The 12,514-nt window shown below is 45.7% G+C and overlaps 27 non-coding genes across 27 annotated transcripts; all 27 read right to left on the bottom strand.

Annotated features, from left to right (window-relative positions):
* Positions 1-89: 89 nt before the first annotated feature.
* LOC134115373 (5S ribosomal RNA) lies at positions 90-208 on the bottom strand. Its single transcript, XR_009947735.1, has one exon. It is a non-coding gene; the product is annotated as a 5S ribosomal RNA (ribosomal RNA).
* A 344-nt stretch (positions 209-552) lies between these two features.
* On the bottom strand, positions 553-671 carry LOC134115899 (5S ribosomal RNA). The gene has a single exon (XR_009948250.1). It is a non-coding gene; the product is annotated as a 5S ribosomal RNA (ribosomal RNA).
* Positions 672-1,010: 339 nt separating this feature from the next.
* LOC134115372 (5S ribosomal RNA) lies at positions 1,011-1,129 on the bottom strand. Its single transcript, XR_009947734.1, has one exon. It is a non-coding gene; the product is annotated as a 5S ribosomal RNA (ribosomal RNA).
* A 344-nt stretch (positions 1,130-1,473) lies between these two features.
* Positions 1,474-1,592, bottom strand: LOC134115898 (5S ribosomal RNA). Its single transcript, XR_009948249.1, has one exon. It is a non-coding gene; the product is annotated as a 5S ribosomal RNA (ribosomal RNA).
* A 339-nt stretch (positions 1,593-1,931) lies between these two features.
* On the bottom strand, positions 1,932-2,050 carry LOC134115654 (5S ribosomal RNA). The gene has a single exon (XR_009948016.1). It is a non-coding gene; the product is annotated as a 5S ribosomal RNA (ribosomal RNA).
* A 344-nt stretch (positions 2,051-2,394) lies between these two features.
* Positions 2,395-2,513, bottom strand: LOC134115897 (5S ribosomal RNA). Its single transcript, XR_009948248.1, has one exon. It is a non-coding gene; the product is annotated as a 5S ribosomal RNA (ribosomal RNA).
* Positions 2,514-2,852: 339 nt separating this feature from the next.
* LOC134115652 (5S ribosomal RNA) lies at positions 2,853-2,971 on the bottom strand. The gene has a single exon (XR_009948014.1). It is a non-coding gene; the product is annotated as a 5S ribosomal RNA (ribosomal RNA).
* A 344-nt stretch (positions 2,972-3,315) lies between these two features.
* Positions 3,316-3,434, bottom strand: LOC134115896 (5S ribosomal RNA). Its single transcript, XR_009948247.1, has one exon. It is a non-coding gene; the product is annotated as a 5S ribosomal RNA (ribosomal RNA).
* A 339-nt stretch (positions 3,435-3,773) lies between these two features.
* Positions 3,774-3,892, bottom strand: LOC134115371 (5S ribosomal RNA). The gene has a single exon (XR_009947733.1). It is a non-coding gene; the product is annotated as a 5S ribosomal RNA (ribosomal RNA).
* Positions 3,893-4,236: 344 nt separating this feature from the next.
* On the bottom strand, positions 4,237-4,355 carry LOC134115895 (5S ribosomal RNA). The gene has a single exon (XR_009948246.1). It is a non-coding gene; the product is annotated as a 5S ribosomal RNA (ribosomal RNA).
* Positions 4,356-4,694: 339 nt separating this feature from the next.
* LOC134115370 (5S ribosomal RNA) lies at positions 4,695-4,813 on the bottom strand. The gene has a single exon (XR_009947732.1). It is a non-coding gene; the product is annotated as a 5S ribosomal RNA (ribosomal RNA).
* Positions 4,814-5,157: 344 nt separating this feature from the next.
* LOC134115894 (5S ribosomal RNA) lies at positions 5,158-5,276 on the bottom strand. Its single transcript, XR_009948245.1, has one exon. It is a non-coding gene; the product is annotated as a 5S ribosomal RNA (ribosomal RNA).
* A 339-nt stretch (positions 5,277-5,615) lies between these two features.
* Positions 5,616-5,734, bottom strand: LOC134115892 (5S ribosomal RNA). Its single transcript, XR_009948243.1, has one exon. It is a non-coding gene; the product is annotated as a 5S ribosomal RNA (ribosomal RNA).
* Positions 5,735-6,073: 339 nt separating this feature from the next.
* LOC134115368 (5S ribosomal RNA) lies at positions 6,074-6,192 on the bottom strand. The gene has a single exon (XR_009947730.1). It is a non-coding gene; the product is annotated as a 5S ribosomal RNA (ribosomal RNA).
* A 344-nt stretch (positions 6,193-6,536) lies between these two features.
* On the bottom strand, positions 6,537-6,655 carry LOC134115891 (5S ribosomal RNA). The gene has a single exon (XR_009948242.1). It is a non-coding gene; the product is annotated as a 5S ribosomal RNA (ribosomal RNA).
* Positions 6,656-6,994: 339 nt separating this feature from the next.
* LOC134115367 (5S ribosomal RNA) lies at positions 6,995-7,113 on the bottom strand. Its single transcript, XR_009947729.1, has one exon. It is a non-coding gene; the product is annotated as a 5S ribosomal RNA (ribosomal RNA).
* Positions 7,114-7,457: 344 nt separating this feature from the next.
* LOC134116114 (5S ribosomal RNA) lies at positions 7,458-7,576 on the bottom strand. The gene has a single exon (XR_009948464.1). It is a non-coding gene; the product is annotated as a 5S ribosomal RNA (ribosomal RNA).
* Positions 7,577-7,915: 339 nt separating this feature from the next.
* LOC134115366 (5S ribosomal RNA) lies at positions 7,916-8,034 on the bottom strand. Its single transcript, XR_009947728.1, has one exon. It is a non-coding gene; the product is annotated as a 5S ribosomal RNA (ribosomal RNA).
* A 344-nt stretch (positions 8,035-8,378) lies between these two features.
* Positions 8,379-8,497, bottom strand: LOC134115890 (5S ribosomal RNA). Its single transcript, XR_009948241.1, has one exon. It is a non-coding gene; the product is annotated as a 5S ribosomal RNA (ribosomal RNA).
* Positions 8,498-8,836: 339 nt separating this feature from the next.
* LOC134115365 (5S ribosomal RNA) lies at positions 8,837-8,955 on the bottom strand. The gene has a single exon (XR_009947727.1). It is a non-coding gene; the product is annotated as a 5S ribosomal RNA (ribosomal RNA).
* A 344-nt stretch (positions 8,956-9,299) lies between these two features.
* On the bottom strand, positions 9,300-9,418 carry LOC134115889 (5S ribosomal RNA). Its single transcript, XR_009948240.1, has one exon. It is a non-coding gene; the product is annotated as a 5S ribosomal RNA (ribosomal RNA).
* Positions 9,419-9,757: 339 nt separating this feature from the next.
* Positions 9,758-9,876, bottom strand: LOC134115888 (5S ribosomal RNA). Its single transcript, XR_009948239.1, has one exon. It is a non-coding gene; the product is annotated as a 5S ribosomal RNA (ribosomal RNA).
* A 339-nt stretch (positions 9,877-10,215) lies between these two features.
* Positions 10,216-10,334, bottom strand: LOC134115364 (5S ribosomal RNA). Its single transcript, XR_009947726.1, has one exon. It is a non-coding gene; the product is annotated as a 5S ribosomal RNA (ribosomal RNA).
* Positions 10,335-10,678: 344 nt separating this feature from the next.
* LOC134115538 (5S ribosomal RNA) lies at positions 10,679-10,797 on the bottom strand. The gene has a single exon (XR_009947901.1). It is a non-coding gene; the product is annotated as a 5S ribosomal RNA (ribosomal RNA).
* Positions 10,798-11,136: 339 nt separating this feature from the next.
* Positions 11,137-11,255, bottom strand: LOC134115362 (5S ribosomal RNA). The gene has a single exon (XR_009947724.1). It is a non-coding gene; the product is annotated as a 5S ribosomal RNA (ribosomal RNA).
* Positions 11,256-11,599: 344 nt separating this feature from the next.
* On the bottom strand, positions 11,600-11,718 carry LOC134115361 (5S ribosomal RNA). Its single transcript, XR_009947723.1, has one exon. It is a non-coding gene; the product is annotated as a 5S ribosomal RNA (ribosomal RNA).
* Positions 11,719-12,062: 344 nt separating this feature from the next.
* Positions 12,063-12,181, bottom strand: LOC134115710 (5S ribosomal RNA). Its single transcript, XR_009948073.1, has one exon. It is a non-coding gene; the product is annotated as a 5S ribosomal RNA (ribosomal RNA).
* Positions 12,182-12,514: the final 333 nt, after the last annotated feature.

Raw genomic sequence — 12,514 nt, 5'->3', positions numbered from 1 at the left:
ATAATATTGTCTAATTTCCTTTCATATCCAACGTTAAAACAGGTGTACAATCTGCGGCGCTCGGCGGCTTTCGGAGAGAGAAGTGAAAAAGCTTACGGCACCTGGGATTCCCAGGCGGTCTTCCATCCAGGTACTAACCAGGCCCTGCTCTGCTTAGCTTCCGAGATCAGACGAGATCGGGCGGAACCAGAGAGGTATGGACGTAAGCTGCTTTTCATCTTTTTCCTAATCCTTTAAAACGTGTCAAAGATAATCAGAAGTTTCTTTTTCTAAAATTGAAGCAGTTGTTAGCATTGGCAAGAGAGGTTCCTAAAGCCTGAAGGTAACTTTACTTTTCTTCACTGGCAATTATAACATGTTGGGTTAGCACCTGTATTTCAACGGCTAAATTACAAACAACAGTATGCCAATCGTAAATGTTGACCAACACTAATTTAGCAATCATGAAACGGAATCATTTTGGATAATATTGTCTAATTTCCTTTCATATCCAACGTTAAAACAGGTGTACAATCTGCGGCGCTCGGCGGCTTTCGGAGAGAGAAGTGAAAAAGCTTACGGCACCTGGGATTCCCAGGCGGTCTTCCATCCAGGTACTAACCAGGCCCTGCTCTGCTTAGCTTCCGAGATCAGACGAGATCGGGCGGAACCAGAGAGGTATGGCCGTAAGCTGCTTTTTATCTTTTTCCTAATCCTTTATAATGCGTCAATGAATTATGACACGCCAGCCGTTGGCATCTTTGTGTGGGTTAAATAAGGGTATGCAAAGAAGGCTGTGACATCCCATGCCGAAAATTGGATGGACTAGAGAAGACCCGCCCAGGAGTCCCAGCCAATCGGTGAATGGCCATTGCAGTCCCCGCCACCTCAAATGGCCTGACGATGGTACGGACGTAAGCCACCTTTCATCTTCTTCCTATTGCATCTCTTCTACCATGTGAAATTTTTTTTACAATTGTGTAGGTGTACAATTTACGGCGCTGGGCGGCTTTCGGAGAGAGAAGTGAAAAAGCTTACGGCACCTGGGATTCCCAGGCGGTCTTCCATCCAGGTACTAACCAGGCCCTGCTCTGCTTAGCTTCCGAGATCAGACGAGATCGGGCGGAACCAGAGAGGTATGGACGTAAGCTGTTTTTCATCTTTTTCCTAATCCTTTAAAACGTGTCAAAGATAATCAGAAGTTTCTTTTTCTAAAATTGAAGCAGTTCTTAGCATTGGCAAGAGAGGTTCCTAAAGCCTGAAGGTAACTTTACTTTTCTTCACTGGCAATTCTAACATGTTGGGTTAGCACCTGTATTTCAACGGCTAAATTACAAACAACAGTATGCCAATCGTAAATGTTGACCAACACTAATTTAGCAATCATGAAACGGAATGATTTTGGATAATATTGTCTAATTTCCTTTCATATCCAACGTTAAAACAGGTGTACAATCTGCGGCGCTCGGCGGCTTTCGGAGAGAGAAGTGAAAAAGCTTACGGCACCTGGGATTCCCAGGCGGTCTTCCATCCAGGTACTAACCAGGCCCTGCTCTGCTTAGCTTCCGAGATCAGACGAGATCGGGCGGAACCAGAGAGGTATGGCCGTAAGCTGCTTTTTATCTTTTTCCTAATCCTTTATAATGCGTCAATGAATTATGACACGCCAGCCGTTGGCATCTTTGTGTGGGTTAAATAAGGGTATGCAAAGAAGGCTGTGACATCCCATGCCGAAAATTGGATGGACTAGAGAAGACCCGCCCAGGAGTCCCAGCCAATCGGTGAATGGCCATTGCAGTCCCCGCCACCTCAAATGGCCTGACGATGGTACGGACGTAAGCCACCTTTCATCTTCTTCCTATTGCATCTCTTCTACAATGTGAATTTTTTTTTACAATTGTGTAGGTGTACAATCTACGGCGCTGGGCGGCTTTCAGAGAGAGAAGTGAAAAAGCTTACGGCACCTGGGATTCCCAGGCGGTCTTCCATCCAGGTACTAACCAGGCCCTGCTCTGCTTAGCTTCCGAGAACAGACGAGATCGGGCGGAACCAGAGAGGTATGGACGTAAGCTGCTTTTCATCTTTTTCCTAATCCTTTAAAACGTGTCAAAGATAATCAGAAGTTTCTTTTTCTAAAATTGAAGCAGTTGTTAGCATTGGCAAGAGAGGTTCCTAAAGCCTGAAGGTAACTTTACTTTTCTTCACTGGCAATTCTAACATGTTGGGTTAGCACCTGTATTTCAACGGCTAAATTACAAACAACAGTATGCCAATCGTAAATGTTGACCAACACTAATTTAGCAATCATGAAACGGAATCATTTTGGATAATATTGTCTAATTTCCTTTCATATCCAACGTTAAAACAGGTGTACAATCTGCGGCGCTCGGCGGCTTTCGGAGAGAGAAGTGAAAAAGCTTACGGCACCTGGGATTCCCAGGCGGTCTTCCATCCAGGTACTAACCAGGCCCTGCTCTGCTTAGCTTCCGAGATCAGACGAGATCGGGCGGAACCAGAGAGGTATGGCCGTAAGCTGCTTTTTATCTTTTTCCTAATCCTTTATAATGCGTCAATGAATTATGACACGCCAGCCGTTGGCATCTTTGTGTGGGTTAAATAAGGGTATGCAAAGAAGGCTGTGACATCCCATGCCGAAAATTGGATGGACTAGAGAAGACCCGCCCAGGAGTCCCAGCCAATCGGTGAATGGCCATTGCAGTCCCCGCCACCTCAAATGGCCTGACGATGGTACGGACGTAAGCCACCTTTCATCTTCTTCCTATTGCATCTCTTCTACAATGTGAATTTTTTTTTACAATTGTGTAGGTGTACAATCTACGGCGCTGGGCGGCTTTCAGAGAGAGAAGTGAAAAAGCTTACGGCACCTGGGATTCCCAGGCGGTCTTCCATCCAGGTACTAACCAGGCCCTGCTCTGCTTAGCTTCCGAGAACAGACGAGATCGGGCGGAACCAGAGAGGTATGGACGTAAGCTGCTTTTCATCTTTTTCCTAATCCTTTAAAACGTGTCAAAGATAATCAGAAGTTTCTTTTTCTAAAATTGAAGCAGTTCTTAGCATTGGCAAGAGAGGTTCCTAAAGCCTGAAGGTAACTTTACTTTTCTTCACTGGCAATTCTAACATGTTGGGTTAGCACCTGTATTTCAACGGCTAAATTACAAACAACAGTATGCTAATCGTAAATGTTGACCAACACTAATTTAGCAATCATGAAACGGAATCATTTTGGATAATATTGTCTAATTTCCTTTCATATCCAACGTTAAAACAGGTGTACAATCTGCGGCGCTCGGCGGCTTTCGGAGAGAGAAGTGAAAAAGCTTACGGCACCTGGGATTCCCAGGCGGTCTTCCATCCAGGTACTAACCAGGCCCTGCTCTGCTTAGCTTCCGAGATCAGACGAGATCGGGCGGAACCAGAGAGGTATGGCCGTAAGCTGCTTTTTATCTTTTTCCTAATCCTTTATAATGCGTCAATGAATTATGACACGCCAGCCGTTGGCATCTTTGTGTGGGTTAAATAAGGGTATGCAAAGAAGGCTGTGACATCCCATGCCGAAAATTGGATGGACTAGAGAAGACCCGCCCAGGAGTCCCAGCCAATCGGTGAATGGCCATTGCAGTCCCCGCCACCTCAAATGGCCTGACGATGGTATGGACGTAAGCCACCTTTCATCTTCTTCCTATTGCATCTCTTCTACAATGTGAATTTTTTTTTACAATTGTGTAGGTGTACAATCTACGGCGCTGGGCGGCTTTCAGAGAGAGAAGTGAAAAAGCTTACGGCACCTGGGATTCCCAGGCGGTCTTCCATCCAGGTACTAACCAGGCCCTGCTCTGCTTAGCTTCCGAGATCAGACGAGATCGGGCGGAACCAGAGAGGTATGGACGTAAGCTGCTTTTCATCTTTTTCCTAATCCTTTAAAACGTGTCAAAGATAATCAGAAGTTTCTTTTTCTAAAATTGAAGCAGTTCTTAGCATTGGCAAGAGAGGTTCCTAAAGCCTGAAGGTAACTTTACTTTTCTTCACTGGCAATTCTAACATGTTGGGTTAGCACCTGTATTTCAACGGCTAAATTACAAACAACAGTATGCCAATCGTAAATGTTGACCAACACTAATTTAGCAATCATGAAACGGAATCATTTTGGATAATATTGTCTAATTTCCTTTCATATCCAACGTTAAAACAGGTGTACAATCTGCGGCGCTCGGCGGCTTTCGGAGAGAGAAGTGAAAAAGCTTACGGCACCTGGGATTCCCAGGCGGTCTTCCATCCAGGTACTAACCAGGCCCTGCTCTGCTTAGCTTCCGAGATCAGACGAGATCGGGCGGAACCAGAGAGGTATGGCCGTAAGCTGCTTTTTATCTTTTTCCTAATCCTTTATAATGCGTCAATGAATTATGACACGCCTGCCGTTGGCATCTTTGTGTGGGTTAAATAAGGGTATGCAAAGAAGGCTGTGACATCCCATGCCGAAAATTGGATGGACTAGAGAAGACCCGCCCAGGAGTCCCAGCCAATCGGTGAATGGCCATTGCAGTCCCCGCCACCTCAAATGGCCTGACGATGGTATGGACGTAAGCCACCTTTCATCTTCTTCCTATTGCATCTCTTCTACCATGTGAAATTTTTTTTACAATTGTGTAGGTGTACAATCTACGGCGCTGGGCGGCTTTCAGAGAGAGAAGTGAAAAAGCTTACGGCACCTGGGATTCCCAGGCGGTCTTCCATCCAGGTACTAACCAGGCCCTGCTCTGCTTAGCTTCCGAGATCAGACGAGATCGGGCGGAACCAGAGAGGTATGGACGTAAGCTGCTTTTCATCTTTTTCCTAATCCTTTAAAACGTGTCAAAGATAATCAGAAGTTTCTTTTTCTAAAATTGAAGCAGTTCTTAGCATTGGCAAGAGAGGTTCCTAAAGCCTGAAGGTAACTTTACTTTTCTTCACTGGCAATTCTAACATGTTGGGTTAGCACCTGTATTTCAACGGCTAAATTACAAACAACAGTATGCCAATCGTAAATGTTGACCAACACTAATTTAGCAATCATGAAACGGAATGATTTTGGATAATATTGTCTAATTTCCTTTCATATCCAACGTTAAAACAGGTGTACAATCTGCGGCGCTCGGCGGCTTTCGGAGAGAGAAGTGAAAAAGCTTACGGCACCTGGGATTCCCAGGCGGTCTTCCATCCAGGTACTAACCAGGCCCTGCTCTGCTTAGCTTCCGAGATCAGACGAGATCGGGCGGAACCAGAGAGGTATGGCCGTAAGCTGCTTTTTATCTTTTTCCTAATCCTTTATAATGCGTCAATGAATTATGACACGCCTGCCGTTGGCATCTTTGTGTGGGTTAAATAAGGGTATGCAAAGAAGGCTGTGACATCCCATGCCGAAAATTGGATGGACTAGAGAAGACCCGCCCAGGAGTCCCAGCCAATCGGTGAATGGCCATTGCAGTCCCCGCCACCTCAAATGGCCTGACGATGGTATGGACGTAAGCCAGCTTTCATCTTCTTCCTATTGCATCTCTTCTACCATGTGACATTTTTTTTACAATTGTGTAGGTGTACAATTTACGGCGCTGGGCGGCTTTCGGAGAGAGAAGTGAAAAAGCTTACGGCACCTGGGATTCCCAGGCGGTCTTCCATCCAGGTACTAACCAGGCCCTGCTCTGCTTAGCTTCCGAGATCAGACGAGATCGGGCGGAACCAGAGAGGTATGGCCGTAAGCTGCTTTTTATCTTTTTCCTAATCCTTTATAATGCGTCAATGAATTATGACACGCCAGCCGTTGGCATCTTTGTGTGGGTTAAATAAGGGTATGCAAAGAAGGCTGTGACATCCCATGCCGAAAATTGGATGGACTAGAGAAGACCCGCCCAGGAGTCCCAGCCAATCGGTGAATGGCCATTGCAGTCCCCGCCACCTCAAATGGCCTGACGATGGTATGGACGTAAGCCACCTTTCATCTTCTTCCTATTGCATCTCTTCTACAATGTGAATTTTTTTTTACAATTGTGTAGGTGTACAATCTACGGCGCTGGGCGGCTTTCAGAGAGAGAAGTGAAAAAGCTTACGGCACCTGGGATTCCCAGGCGGTCTTCCATCCAGGTACTAACCAGGCCCTGCTCTGCTTAGCTTCCGAGATCAGACGAGATCGGGCGGAACCAGAGAGGTATGGACGTAAGCTGCTTTTCATCTTTTTCCTAATCCTTTAAAACGTGTCAAAGATAATCAGAAGTTTCTTTTTCTAAAATTGAAGCAGTTCTTAGCATTGGCAAGAGAGGTTCCTAAAGCCTGAAGGTAACTTTACTTTTCTTCACTGGCAATTCTAACATGTTGGGTTAGCACCTGTATTTCAACGGCTAAATTACAAACAACAGTATGCCAATCGTAAATGTTGACCAACACTAATTTAGCAATCATGAAACGGAATGATTTTGGATAATATTGTCTAATTTCCTTTCATATCCAACGTTAAAACAGGTGTACAATCTGCGGCGCTCGGCGGCTTTCGGAGAGAGAAGTGAAAAAGCTTACGGCACCTGGGATTCCCAGGCGGTCTTCCATCCAGGTACTAACCAGGCCCTGCTCTGCTTAGCTTCCGAGATCAGACGAGATCGGGCGGAACCAGAGAGGTATGGCCGTAAGCTGCTTTTTATCTTTTTCCTAATCCTTTATAATGCGTCAATGAATTATGACACGCCTGCCGTTGGCATCTTTGTGTGGGTTAAATAAGGGTATGCAAAGAAGGCTGTGACATCCCATGCCGAAAATTGGATGGACTAGAGAAGACCCGCCCAGGAGTCCCAGCCAATCGGTGAATGGCCATTGCAGTCCCCGCCACCTCAAATGGCCTGACGATGGTATGGACGTAAGCCACCTTTCATCTTCTTCCTATTGCATCTCTTCTACCATGTGAAATTTTTTTTACAATTGTGTAGGTGTACAATTTACGGCGCTGGGCGGCTTTCGGAGAGAGAAGTGAAAAAGCTTACGGCACCTGGGATTCCCAGGCGGTCTTCCATCCAGGTACTAACCAGGCCCTGCTCTGCTTAGCTTCCGAGATCAGACGAGATCGGGCGGAACCAGAGAGGTATGGACGTAAGCTGCTTTTCATCTTTTTCCTAATCCTTTAAAACGTGTCAAAGATAATCAGAAGTTTCTTTTTCTAAAATTGAAGCAGTTCTTAGCATTGGCAAGAGAGGTTCCTAAAGCCTGAAGGTAACTTTACTTTTCTTCACTGGCAATTCTAACATGTTGGGTTAGCACCTGTATTTCAACGGCTAAATTACAAACAACAGTATGCCAATCGTAAATGTTGACCAACACTAATTTAGCAATCATGAAACGGAATCATTTTGGATAATATTGTCTAATTTCCTTTCATATCCAACGTTAAAACAGGTGTACAATCTGCGGCGCTCGGCGGCTTTCGGAGAGAGAAGTGAAAAAGCTTACGGCACCTGGGATTCCCAGGCGGTCTTCCATCCAGGTACTAACCAGGCCCTGCTCTGCTTAGCTTCCGAGATCAGACGAGATCGGGCGGAACCAGAGAGGTATGGCCGTAAGATGCTTTTTATCTTTTTCCTAATCCTTTATAATGCGTCAATGAATTATGACACGCCTGCCGTTGGCATCTTTGTGTGGGTTAAATAAGGGTATGCAAAGAAGGCTGTGACATCCCATGCCGAAAATTGGATGGACTAGAGAAGACCCGCCCAGGGGTCCCAGCCAATCGGTGAATGGCCATTGCAGTCCCCGCCACCTCAAATGGCCTGACGATGGTAGGGACGTAAGCCACCTTTCATCGTCTTCGTATTGCATCTCTTCTACCATGTGAAATTTTTTTTACAGTTGTGTAGGTGTACAATTTACGGCGCTGGGCGGCTTTCGGAGAGAGAAGTGAAAAAGCTTACGGCACCTGGGATTCCCAGGCGGTCTTCCATCCAGGTACTAACCAGGCCCTGCTCTGCTTAGCTTCCGAGATCAGACGAGATCGGGCGGAACCAGAGAGGTATGGACGTAAGCTGCTTTTCATCTTTTTCCTAATCCTTTAAAACGTGTCAAAGATAATCAGAAGTTTCTTTTTCTAAAATTGAAGCAGTTGTTAGCATTGGCAAGAGAGGTTCCTAAAGCCTGAAGGTAACTTTACTTTTCTTCACTGGCAATTCTAACATGTTGGGTTAGCACCTGTATTTCAACGGCTAAATTACAAACAACAGTATGCCAATCGTAAATGTTGACCAACACTAATTTAGCAATCATGAAACGGAATCATTTTGGATAATATTGTCTAATTTCCTTTCATATCCAACGTTAAAACAGGTGTACAATCTGCGGCGCTCGGCGGCTTTCGGAGAGAGAAGTGAAAAAGCTTACGGCACCTGGGATTCCCAGGCGGTCTTCCATCCAGGTACTAACCAGGCCCTGCTCTGCTTAGCTTCCGAGATCAGACGAGATCGGGCGGAACCAGAGAGGTATGGCCGTAAGCTGCTTTTTATCTTTTTCCTAATCCTTTATAATGCGTCAATGAATTATGACACGCCAGCCGTTGGCATCTTTGTGTGGGTTAAATAAGGGTATGCAAAGAAGGCTGTGACATCCCATGCCGAAAATTGGATGGACTAGAGAAGACCCGCCCAGGAGTCCCAGCCAATCGGTGAATGGCCATTGCAGTCCCCGCCACCTCAAATGGCCTGACGATGGTACGGACGTAAGCCACCTTTCATCTTCTTCCTATTGCATCTCTTCTACAATGTGAAATTTTTTTTACAATTGTGTAGGTGTACAATCTACGGCGCTGGGCGGCTTTCAGAGAGAGAAGTGAAAAAGCTTACGGCACCTGGGATTCCCAGGCGGTCTTCCATCCAGGTACTAACCAGGCCCTGCTCTGCTTAGCTTCCGAGATCAGACGAGATCGGGCGGAACCAGAGAGGTATGGACGTAAGCTGCTTTTCATCTTTTTCCTAATCCTTTAAAACGTGTCAAAGATAATCAGAAGTTTCTTTTTCTAAAATTGAAGCAGTTGTTAGCATTGGCAAGAGAGGTTCCTAAAGCCTGAAGGTAACTTTACTTTTCTTCACTGGCAATTCTAACATGTTGGGTTAGCACCTGTATTTCAACGGCTAAATTACAAACAACAGTATGCCAATCGTAAATGTTGACCAACACTAATTTAGCAATCATGAAACGGAATCATTTTGGATAATATTGTCTAATTTCCTTTCATATCCAACGTTAAAACAGGTGTACAATCTGCGGCGCTCGGCGGCTTTCGGAGAGAGAAGTGAAAAAGCTTACGGCACCTGGGATTCCCAGGCGGTCTTCCATCCAGGTACTAACCAGGCCCTGCTCTGCTTAGCTTCCGAGATCAGACGAGATCGGGCGGAACCAGAGAGGTATGGCCGTAAGCTGCTTTTTATCTTTTTCCTAATCCTTTATAATGCGTCAATGAATTATGACACGCCAGCCGTTGGCATCTTTGTGTGGGTTAAATAAGGGTATGCAAAGAAGGCTGTGACATCCCATGCCGAAAATTGGATGGACTAGAGAAGACCCGCCCAGGAGTCCCAGCCAATCGGTGAATGGCCATTGCAGTCCCCGCCACCTCAAATGGCCTGACGATGGTACGGACGTAAGCCACCTTTCATCTTCTTCCTATTGCATCTCTTCTACCATGTGAAATTTTTTTTACAATTGTGTAGGTGTACAATTTACGGCGCTGGGCGGCTTTCGGAGAGAGAAGTGAAAAAGCTTACGGCACCTGGGATTCCCAGGCGGTCTTCCATCCAGGTACTAACCAGGCCCTGCTCTGCTTAGCTTCCGAGATCAGACGAGATCGGGCGGAACCAGAGAGGTATGGCCGTAAGCTGCTTTTTATCTTTTTCCTAATCCTTTATAATGCGTCAATGAATTATGACACGCCAGCCGTTGGCATCTTTGTGTGGGTTAAATAAGGGTATGCAAAGAAGGCTGTGACATCCCATGCCGAAAATTGGATGGACTAGAGAAGACCCGCCCAGGAGTCCCAGCCAATCGGTGAATGGCCATTGCAGTCCCCGCCACCTCAAATGGCCTGACGATGGTATGGACGTAAGCCACCTTTCATCTTCTTCCTATTGCATCTCTTCTACCATGTGAAATTTTTTTTACAATTGTGTAGGTGTACAATTTACGGCGCTGGGCGGCTTTCGGAGAGAGAAGTGAAAAAGCTTACGGCACCTGGGATTCCCAGGCGGTCTTCCATCCAGGTACTAACCAGGCCCTGCTCTGCTTAGCTTCCGAGATCAGACGAGATCGGGCGGAACCAGAGAGGTATGGACGTAAGCTGCTTTTCATCTTTTTCCTAATCCTTTAAAACGTGTCAAAGATAATCAGAAGTTTCTTTTTCTAAAATTGAAGCAGTTCTTAGCATTGGCAAGAGAGGTTCCTAAAGCCTGAAGGTAACTTTACTTTTCTTCACTGGCAATTCTAACATGTTGGGTTAGCACCTGTATTTCAACGGCTAAATTACAAACAACAGTATGCCAATCGTAAATGTTGACCAACACTAATTTAGCAATCATGAAACGGAATCATTTTGGATAATATTGTCTAATTTCCTTTCATATCCAACGTTAAAACAGGTGTACAATCTGCGGCGCTCGGCGGCTTTCGGAGAGAGAAGTGAAAAAGCTTACGGCACCTGGGATTCCCAGGCGGTCTTCCATCCAGGTACTAACCAGGCCCTGCTCTGCTTAGCTTCCGAGATCAGACGAGATCAGGCGGAACCAGAGAGGTATGGCCGTAAGATGCTTTTTATCTTTTTCCTAATCCTTTATAATGCGTCAATGAATTATGACACGCCTGCCGTTGGCATCTTTGTGTGGGTTAAATAAGGGTATGCAAAGAAGGCTGTGACATCCCATGCCGAAAATTGGATGGACTAGAGAAGACCCGCCCAGGGGTCCCAGCCAATCGGTGAATGGCCATTGCAGTCCCCGCCACCTCAAATGGCCTGACGATGGTACGGACGTAAGCCACCTTTCATCTTCTTCCTATTGCATCTCTTCTACCATGTGAAATTTTTTTTACAATTGTGTAGGTGTACAATTTACGGCGCTGGGCGGCTTTCGGAGAGAGAAGTGAAAAAGCTTACGGCACCTGGGATTCCCAGGCGGTCTTCCATCCAGGTACTAACCAGGCCCTGCTCTGCTTAGCTTCCGAGATCAGACGAGATCGGGCGGAACCAGAGAGGTATGGACGTAAGCTGCTTTTCATCTTTTTCCTAATCCTTTAAAACGTGTCAAAGATAATCAGAAGTTTCTTTTTCTAAAATTGAAGCAGTTGTTAGCATTGGCAAGAGAGGTTCCTAAAGCCTGAAGGTAACTTTACTTTTCTTCACTGGCAATTCTAACATGTTGGGTTAGCACCTGTATTTCAACGGCTAAATTACAAACAACAGTATGCCAATCGTAAATGTTGACCAACACTAATTTAGCAATCATGAAACGGAATCATTTTGGATAATATTGTCTAATTTCCTTTCATATCCAACGTTAAAACAGGTGTACAATCTGCGGCGCTCGGCGGCTTTCGGAGAGAGAAGTGAAAAAGCTTACGGCACCTGGGATTCCCAGGCGGTCTTCCATCCAGGTACTAACCAGGCCCTGCTCTGCTTAGCTTCCGAGATCAGACGAGATCGGGCGGAACCAGAGAGGTATGGACGTAAGCTGCTTTTCATCTTTTTCCTAATCCTTTAAAACGTGTCAAAGATAATCAGAAGTTTCTTTTTCTAAAATTGAAGCAGTTGTTAGCATTGGCAAGAGAGGTTCCTAAAGCCTGAAGGTAACTTTACTTTTCTTCACTGGCAATTCTAACATGTTGGGTTAGCACCTGTATTTCAACGGCTAAATTACAAACAACAGTATGCCAATCGTAAATGTTGACCAACACTAATTTAGCAATCATGAAACGGAATCATTTTGGATAATATTGTCTAATTTCCTTTCATATCCAACGTTAAAACAGGTGTACAATCTGCGGCGCTCGGCGGCTTTCGGAGAGAGAAGTGAAAAAGCTTACGGCACCTGGGATTCCCAGGCGGTCTTCCATCCAGGTACTAACCAGGCCCTGCTCTGCTTAGCTTTCGAGATCAGACGAGATCAGGCGGAACCAGAGAGGTATGGCCGTAAGATGCTTTTTATCTTTTTCCTAATCCTTTATAATGCGTCAATGAATTATGACACGCCTGCCGTTGGCATCTTTGTGTGGGTTAAATAAGGGTATGCAAAGAAGGCTGTGACATCCCATGCCGAAAATTGGATGGACTAGAGAAGACCCGCCCAGGGGTCCCAGCCAATCGGTGAATGGCCATTGCAGTCCCCGCCACCTCAAATGGCCTGACGATGGTACGGACGTAAGCCACCTTTCATCTTCTTCCTATTGCATCTCTTCTACCATGTGAAATTTTTTTTACAATTGTGTAGGTGTACAATTTACGGCGCTGGGCGGCTTTCGGAGAGAGAAG

This window comes from Pungitius pungitius, unplaced genomic scaffold (assembly GCF_949316345.1).
Source record: "Pungitius pungitius unplaced genomic scaffold, fPunPun2.1 scaffold_36, whole genome shotgun sequence".
NCBI classification, from domain to species: domain Eukaryota; kingdom Metazoa; phylum Chordata; class Actinopteri; order Perciformes; family Gasterosteidae; genus Pungitius; species Pungitius pungitius.
Note: the sequence above shows the minus strand (reverse complement) of the source record. Positions and strands in the feature narration are given on the sequence as shown.